The sequence below is a fragment of the Lolium perenne genome, chromosome 2 (genome assembly GCF_019359855.2).
Source record: "Lolium perenne isolate Kyuss_39 chromosome 2, Kyuss_2.0, whole genome shotgun sequence".
In the NCBI taxonomy this organism is placed as follows: domain Eukaryota; kingdom Viridiplantae; phylum Streptophyta; class Magnoliopsida; order Poales; family Poaceae; genus Lolium; species Lolium perenne.
In genome coordinates this window covers 91,046,309-91,055,434 of record NC_067245.2, presented here as the reverse complement: position 1 = coordinate 91,055,434, position 9,126 = coordinate 91,046,309, and the positions used below count along the sequence as shown (strand labels likewise).

At 43.3% G+C, this 9,126-nt stretch overlaps 1 long non-coding RNA gene across 1 annotated transcript; it reads left to right on the top strand.

Moving 5' to 3' along the window:
- The first annotated feature begins 2,817 nt into the window (after positions 1–2,817).
- On the top strand, positions 2,818–8,621 carry LOC127333234 (uncharacterized). The gene is made up of 5 exons (XR_011750920.1): positions 2,818–2,898; positions 2,993–3,040; positions 3,137–3,480; positions 4,108–4,334; positions 8,187–8,621. It is a non-coding gene; the product is annotated as an uncharacterized lncRNA (long non-coding RNA).
- The last annotated feature ends 505 nt before the right edge of the window (positions 8,622–9,126 follow it).

The window sequence follows — 9,126 nt, the reverse complement described above, 5'->3', positions numbered from 1 at the left end:
TGGCCCAACGAGGAGTGGAAATCCTCGAGGTTCTGAACTCCCCCAGCCCAGCCGTTCACCACGGTTGGGCCGTACCGATCATGTTTCGTCCACGTGTTCTCTAAAAAACGACATGGTATCGGTGCACACCACTCTCTTGCAGCCAATTAGATTTATTGACTGAAACTAGGAGAGCGCAATGGTCCGACTCCGTCGTCTGAATATGACGGATTAACGTACTATCAAACCTTTCCATGAACACCACATCTCCTAAACCCCTGTCCAGCCGAACTTCAATATTTCAGCTACCTTGTTGCTTGTTGTTCCAAGTGTACGGTAGTCCACTATATCCAATATCGGTAAAATTACAGTAGTCCACCGCCTCTCTAAAACCTTCCATCTTCCATTCTTCCCTCTCACCACCGCCTAGTTGTTCTGAAGCATGCAGAATTTCGTTGAAATCCTCACAGCAAAGCCATGGTTTATCAAATTCTCGTCGAAGGTATTGCAACAGCTCCCAACTTCTCTTCCTCCTTGCCTGAACAGGATCACCATAAAAACTTGTGAATCTCCACTTGCCCTCTCCCGTGACTGCATTCTGGATGAACACATCAATGTGAGATCTACTAAAGGACTTGACCGACACCGTCGATTCAGAATTCCAGAAAAAACCCAGTCCCCCACTGAGACCCTCACTCTTCACCCCAAAAGCATGGTCAAAGCCCAGCCTCCACCTTAACTCTTGAGCCTTAGTTTCCGACATTTTGGTTTCTGACAGGAAAACCACCGATGGACGATGCAGCTGAATTAAGTTGCTAATTTCCTGAACTGTCTCGTGCCGTCCACACCCTCGATAGTTCAGACTCAAGAGATTCATTGTGAACACAGGTTGGAATCCTCCGCTCTTGCCTCGCAAAACTCACTAGCACACCAACACCAACCTGCCTCACAACCAAGCAGCCAGCCTACTACTCAAGACCAGCAACCCAACGATCGATCAATCACTTCTGGCCAGATCAAAGAACGCACATAAATACTGACAGAACCTCCGCTCTGTAAGATCAACTCAGTTCTTTGACTAGAACAGAGCTTTGCCTCGGAAACTCACCGTCGGATATGATCCGCGGGAGGAGAGAAACCCTTAAAGGGGACAAAACCTGCGTTGAAGCAAGTCACCGGAGATCCGCGGCCGCCAGCGGCGACGGCGAGTCAAACCCTAAAACGCCAGAAAATCGCCATGGGCGCCTCGTACCGGTTCGCGTGTCGAAAGATAGGTAATTTCTTCCTATAAATGTTGCAAGACTACCCAGCCATCTAGGGGGTCTGAGAGGGGCAAAACAATCTGGTTCGTTCGTTTCACCAGCCACAATCCCACTTTTCACCATAGCCGTCGGATGTGGTAAATTTTTTTCCACCTTTTGCTTGTTTGATTAGGTCAATGACGAATGAGACCTAGCGTGTGTAGGGACGGCGAGCAGTGGCAGCGAGGCCGCTCGTTCACGTCGCCTTTCTCCCCTCGTTTTCCTGTGCGCGTGGGGTGGGTGAAAACCCTAGATCAGCCCGTGGTGACCTCCCCCAATCCCTCGTCTCCTCTCCCCCGCTGCCAATCAGCCGCCTCTCTCAGTTTCTCTCCCCAGTGCGCCCCTCCTCCAGCTCTCCAAATCGAAGCGACCGCAACACGCGCACGGCAGGAGGAGGTGCCACGGGTTGATGCAGCGGACAACGGCCGCAGGGGGCGACGGCAGCCGCTGTTGGTGGACGACGGCGGCCTCAGGCGTTATGGAGGAGGGAGGCGGCGTAGTGGGTAAGCAGCGACACGAGAAGGGCGAGCAGACGGCGCCGGACGGGACGGCCGCCGTGGCGGACGAGAGGAGGCGCTGCAGGAGCGGGTCCCGAAGGAGGGCACCGGCGGCGCCAGTGGAGTCCTGCTGGTGGCTTCCTTTCGTCTCCCCACGGCGGCAATCACCGAGCGCACGGAGGCGGGTGGCGGCACAGAGAGTGGTGGCGACGTGCGCGCAGCCTTGAGGAGCTCAGACGGTGAGGCTTGATGAGGAGGGGAGGAGCAGCGCTGTTCGTCGAGTCCTGGCGGCCATGGAAGAGATGAAGGAGGCGTGGAGTTGTCACGGATGGAGCGTCGGCCGTCGCCGTCGACCTGTTCAGGCAAGTCGATCCCCTCCGTTCTCCTCTCGATCTCTCTCTCGTTGTGCACTCAGAGTCTGTTGATGATGATTTGTTGCTCCTTTTGCAGCTTTGACATGGATTTAAGTCTAGATCTTGTTGAGGTGAAAATATCTTCCCAGCCAGCCTCAGCAACTCGTGCACCCTGCAGCAAGACTGCTAGAGCTGCTGGCGAGCTTGACGGCCAGGATCCGGTGGCCGGAGGCGCTCGGCGAAGGGCGCCGCCTGTGGTGCACGGGGACAGGGAGGGCGCCTCCGGTGGTGCACGGGGCCATGGCGGCAATGCAGTGTTGACCATGGACGTGGTGCGCACGCGGCAGGAGGATCACATGGCCAGGGTAGCTGATCTGCTGTCTCTCCCATGGCCGAGGGAAGCTGCTTCGGGAGAGAGAAAGTCTCAAAGTGAGCATCCTCCTTTTTCTCTTTGCTCCACTTTTTTTTAGATCAATGTCCCAAATTTCTGGAGAACTCTTCTTGTGTTGTGCATCATCATCTAGGATTATTTTCTCCCTTTTCAGCTGTCCCTGTACACCTTTTTTTCGAAATGGGGCATAGCCCAGCCTCTGCATCAGATTGATGCACACGGCTTTCATTTATTTAAAGCAGTTGTAGTTCAAAAGTTTTACATCACTGATCCGATAGGGTTGAGACATGTACAGCTATTTACAGATTTGTGGTGTGCCCTGGTTTGAACCGAGATTGGTTTATTTTGGGTACAGAGAATGCTGCATTGGCAAAGAGGTTGGGGATTCGTTCATTGTCTCTCTTATTTGTCTCACTACCTCTACATCTGCTGCTTTTTCCTTATTTTTCTTAGTCCGTTTTTTCGTTGCAGCAAGGGCGAGAAGGCTGAGTTCATCAGCCTGATATGGCGCTACCTCTGGTAATTATCCTCTTCATTTTGTTTGTATAATCTTGCGTATTTCCTATAATAAATCACTCTAGTTGGGTCTCTGATATTTGTGTTTGATGTCGGCAGTGGGGAGGCAGAGCATATGGAGTGTTGTAATATTTCCATACCGCAATGATGAGATGGTGATTCTAGACGAATCCTCTAACTGGTTGATTGGGTATGGAGTTTCTCTGTCCAGCCGCTTGTCTATTTTCTACATTGTTCACTGTGATTTTCCTGTTAATACATATACTCACATCTAGAGAAAGATCATAAATATTATGTTCAGTGCGGATCTGTCTTAATTTAAGGTTAAACTTTGGTATGAGATTGCAGGTCACACATACATGTCAAAGTTGTGGACACTGTAGTGCTTGGTGGAACTGGCTGCAAAAATGTGTCCCCTAATATTTTTTGTGGCCTGCAATGTGGTGAGATTTTTGTTAGCCACCGCATAACGAGCTCCTGCCTTGCAGCAGCACGCAAATTCTTTTTTCGCAGTTGTTATGATCATGAGATGCATTATTTCAGACCCTTACATATTTGAAGTTAAATTTGATCGGCGCGACATCATGCTGTGGAGCCACTACCTTTGAACCTGCAATTCAACAAAAAATCTAATATATTCATGGATTACCACATGTCCACATGTGCCTTGCAACTATTTTGTTCATTTCTCAATGGATAAAGAACGTTTGTGTAGAAAAGTTAGATCTCACCCCATGGAGAAAGTTTCAAAAAATAACCGCGTCTGACCTCTACTTATTTTGTTATTATGTCTACAAGAAGTGATTTTTTTTTCTGGCTCCATGGCGGTCGGCAATGGCTGCATCCGCACATCCCCGATTCCATGGTCAGTAGCAGCAGTGTCATCTGCCTGTTCGTCGGTGGGTGCTAGGCACGAGGACATTATTAGTATAACTGGAAGTGTTGTATTAGAGGAATCATGTTTAAATTAGCTCAACACACATTTTACTACAGTTTCCGTTTTCAGATATTTTCAGTGATGCTGATTAGCTAATATACATCAGATAAATGATGTTGTGTTTCTTCCCCAGGATTGAGGTATATGCCGATGAGATTGGACCAGGGGGATGCTATCAGGCAGGCGTCTATTTCTTAGATGTTCTGGCTTATAAAATTATGTTACTGAAGAATATTGGTGAAGAACTATGAAGATGCACCCTATGTTGGCTTATTTGGTTTGCCTCGGATAAACGAGCACCATTCTCACCTTTGAGAGCTGCAGCAGCCGTCCACAGATGACACTTATTTCCGAAAACAGGTATATTCTAGGCTCATTTCATGGAGACAAGATATTGTACCTTTCTTTTGGACATGTTTTGGGTTGCATACTTTTCCAACTGGTCTTCTTTCAATCCACTTGCTAAACTAAAAATTGCCTTACATGAGAAAAGATTCTGTGCAATAGGTATCTATTCGCTCGGCCAGTTTAGTTCATGAAAATTATGTTACCAACTGCTATTATGTACCATGTCTCCTTTCTGTCCCATGTATGTCCAATTTTACCTATATATTCATTAACGAAATAATGAAAAATGCAGATGCTTAGGTCACAAAGAATGTCGAAGTCATCATTAACAGAATAATGAAAAAAGTAGATGTTAAGTGACGCAGGCCATTGAAAGCATTGGTTGACATATATCAGGTTCCTTACGAGGAAAAAAAAGGGGGACCCAGTGGTGAAAGCTTGCACCCATTGGGGTTTAGGGAAGCGAATTTTTACCATCCTTTCCCTTATTTTTTATGCAAAGAGGATGATTCAAGCCAAGGACCTCAAGCACACAAGCGGAGATACTCTGTGACTGATTCGAACCAAGGAGAACTAATAATTAACATGTGCTTTTGTTCGACGCCTAATCAAATGTCTATGAGTTATGTTTGCTTCTGTTGAGGCCTTTGAGGTTATATTCTTATATCCATATTTATAAGCTCCTACTCTATGTTGATCTGTCATGTCTCCATTGATTGACATAGATTTATTAGCTTTTTCCTAGCCTTGCATCAAGTCCTAATAAAAATAGCAGGAAACGTGAAACAAATAATTTATCTAGCTAAGCATATTCATGTATCCACTGACTTTCATAATTTATTAGCTTCTTTCTGGCCTTACATCAGTTCATAATAAAATATAGCACTAAACTTTAAACAAGTAATTTATCTAGCTAAGCATATATGTAAATTAGTGCATATACAAGTGTCCTGGTCTTTGCAGAGTGATCTTTCATTTCTTCCCTTGTACCTACAAAATTCACCTTCTCACCATGTTTCAGTTGCAAAACAAGTAATCTATGTCTCAGAATTCACTTCCCTTTACGAGCACATCTTTTTTGTCTCAAAAAAAACTATATAGGTTGTAGCTACCTTCTCTATACCAACGTTCTTTGACCTGTTTTGCGAGGAACATTAGTGTGACAGCAGTTCCATGTATTTGTTAGCATGAGTATGCCATTTGTGTTCGTAGATATGAGTGTAAGCTGTGATTTTCTCCGATTGATGCCTCTCATGCTTCAAGCATGGGCATGTAGCCCATTTTAAAGATATTTTGTATGATTGATGGTTGTTTGCAAGCCCATGTAGGATGCATTCAGATATGATCACAAAGATCGCTTGTTAACCAAGCATTACTAAGACCTACATATTCAACATGGCATGCACAGTCATGATTTACGTTACAGGTTTAGAGTTCATGAGCTAGCAACGATATGGGTGCTTGGCGGTTCCACAACATGCACACTACATGTAGACAACATACATGTGAGTTCCCTACGCCGCAGTCCGCGCGACAGCATACTACGTCAGTCGATGCGACAACATTATCGTTGTTGCATTGCATTAAATGGTGGGCCAATTTAAGACTATAGACAATTTGTTTGCTGCAAATATAACATTAGACCAACTTCCACAGAGGCCTATCTTTTGTACAAGCACGTTTATAATTATCAAACCTAAGATCTAAATCAACATTAATACTACAACTAATGAGCTGAATAGTGTCTCCATTGTGCCACGGAAAGATACATGATTAAACTGAAGAGAGGGAATGCCCGCCCATTTAGATCAAGTAGCTAACCAAAAGAGAGGCAAGCGCTTGGTGGCAAGTGTCGATCTCAGTTGTGTCAGCACAATGCCCATGTAGGCTTGTTTGCTTCATGAGTACTACTTCATCAGAGCTAGCTAAACGAGGGATCCCTTGATGCTAGCTTAATTATATATGTGCATATTGCACCATCCACCTAGCTAGCTTTTGTGTGAGCTATCGATGACAAGCAGTTATATCCCCTCACTGCGCTTGTGCCTGCATATTAGTGATGGAGAATCACAAAGGATATACAAATATCTAAGGTGGGTCATATTTATGACCCGCTGAGGTTTACTCGATGACCTCGTGATTTTAGAATGGTTGTACATTGTGTTCTTATTGGTTAAGTGGAGTCCAGAGTTTGATGCATTTGGACTCTAGAGTTTGATGTATTTGGTTGTTTAAATAGTTACCGACCTTCGATTTCATCAAGCTTGATGCTTGTCAAACTGTCAGCTCCTCCTTTACTCCTGCTTCTTTTATTTTGTCAAAACATAGAAGTGTAGATGGAACTGGATAATTTTCAATTCTTGATCTAGACATCTCATATTTTGAATCGTTCCTTTTTCATGCACTGATGAGCTCAAACTACTAAAGGTGCCTTGGGCTCTGCTTCCATAACACTCCGATCTGTCAATGAGACCAGGAAATGCTAAAAAAGTGAAATTAAATGTTCACATCGTATAGACCATCTTCTCTTGAGGATATTTTTTATGCTCCTCCAAGTAGTGCGTGCATACATTTGTATTGACGTTTTGATGTAACTCTGTTTTCTCTTCTTGTTCTTATCTTTGGCAGCAAGATGGAAGCGGCATCATGTGAGAAGGCCTAGGTGATATCTGCTGAGTCGAAACACAAGTCATGGTACAACAAAGCCCGCTGACGTATCCAATTGCATATTCATCATGCTATCCCTGCACTGTTAATGTCTGCTTTTGAGCTATTTGTGTTGCTAGGAGCCATACAATCATGTGTCCACCAAAGTGGTTTTGCTTTAGAACTCTTGGATCCTTTTACTACGAATATATTTTTGTACCATGCACAAAATTGCTGATTGAAAAAGTAAAACGTAATTTATCAATGACTGTTATGAAACTAAATTGTCCATGACATGTATGGAGTTTTGAAATTTGAAAAATTTCCTTGCATCTTATTTTCTTCTCTACTGCCTGGAATGTGAGCAAATATATCATGTTGATTGCTCAATCGAACTTTTGAGTTTTTATCTGTACACACTATACAATTTTGATCTCAAAACTGTAAATGGACTATATGAGATATTCTGCACCAAGCCTCATCTTTATTCGCAGTTGGAAAGATATCTGATTCAGGGATTGATGCCATCATACTCAAATATATTGTTGCTCTTAATATGAAATTTCTGCATAGCTTATAATTTCATCATATGACTCCCTACTGTCCAGTTGTCCTTATACTAAGTTTTATATTCTTATACTTTCATAATTGCCCATTCGGTTAACATTAGATGCTTCAGTTGGCTGGCTCAAAAGAAGAAAAAAAAATGCTTCAGTTGGCTTTTGTCGTTGCTTTGATTGAACACACATTTGATATCTATGCTTACATGGATCTAATTGCTTATGTAAGGTATTTGAAAATAGTTAAACTACTACATAATATTAGTATCTGGAATATCGATTTCCGTTGTTTCGAGTTTGGACGCCTGCTTTTGATCATAGGAACACAATAGATGACATTATGTAGTGCACATTTTAAGCCCTACACGATGAATTTTACTTCTAGGTGATATGTGATCCAGCTTGACTGGTATAATTTCTACCCAAGTGTAACTGCAGTTCAATCTGCTTAATGAAAAAATAGTTAAACCTGAAAAAATATATGCAAATGTGGTTATGTGGAAACTAGAAAGCGAAGTTCTGGAATTATACTAACATATAGGATATAATATTACTACGTTAGCCTTCGACTAAGCCAAAAAATTATATTGTGCTATCTTCTCGATACATAGATCTTGACAACCAATAATGTGTAGTTCTACCCTTTTTTTTTTTGCAGTTTTGGTGTTCCATCTTCTCCAAGCAAAGCCACATGCCTTGGACCTGCTCCGCTCTAATTTGGTAATAGACGGCGGTTGGCAAGAGAGCACGTTAGGATGGGGCAAAGGAGGGGCACTGGCTTACCAAAGATATGGATGGTCTGGATTTAGAATGCCAAAATCCTAATTTTCTGTTTAACCCATTTGCCTTATTTATATGTATTCTTTAGCTTCCCAGTTATATTATCTATTTAGCTTAGATGCCATCAGAGTATTTGTTAATTATGGTCAAAGTGTTATTTGTTAAGCGCTCCACCGTCTTTCTGTCTTCCTCAATACATCATTTTAATTTGACCAAGCAGAAGCACGCAGATAGTGCAACATGCATGCCTGCTCTGTAATCTTCAGGAAAAGAGTAGAGCTAAACATATTATTGCAATATGGGCTATTTATTATGGTGTGACCTTTTGATTCTATTCCTGTTTGTCGTATTTGTTGTATGACGTGTATTGATATTGGTGATTTACTGATCAATCTGGTGTGCAACAGAAAAAACCAGTTAGTGTATGTCCTGTCGGTTTCAATTCCGGCTCGGGTTCTGTCTTTCTTGTTGAGACCCTAAAGCCCATAAGCACAGAATTGGTTTAGGCATTTCTCGCTTTGGATGCACATGTTAGTGGCTCCTGATGTAAGCCCATACAAAGGATAAAATCAAGGCGAAGTAGATCATATTAGCTGTCATGCTCCAACCTCTCCGATAGAGGGAGTTGTTATAACCCTAAAGCCCATAAACTCAGAACTAATATAATTATACTGTCGTCGCTACATATAGGATGAATGCCACATTTTTTTTTGTTTCGTTTCTACCTTTAGGCTGCGGCACATCATTGGCGTCTCACTTTTGGCTTTGATGGGGACGCAGAGGGTATCAGCCAGAAATAGTGGTGGAAATTGCTTACG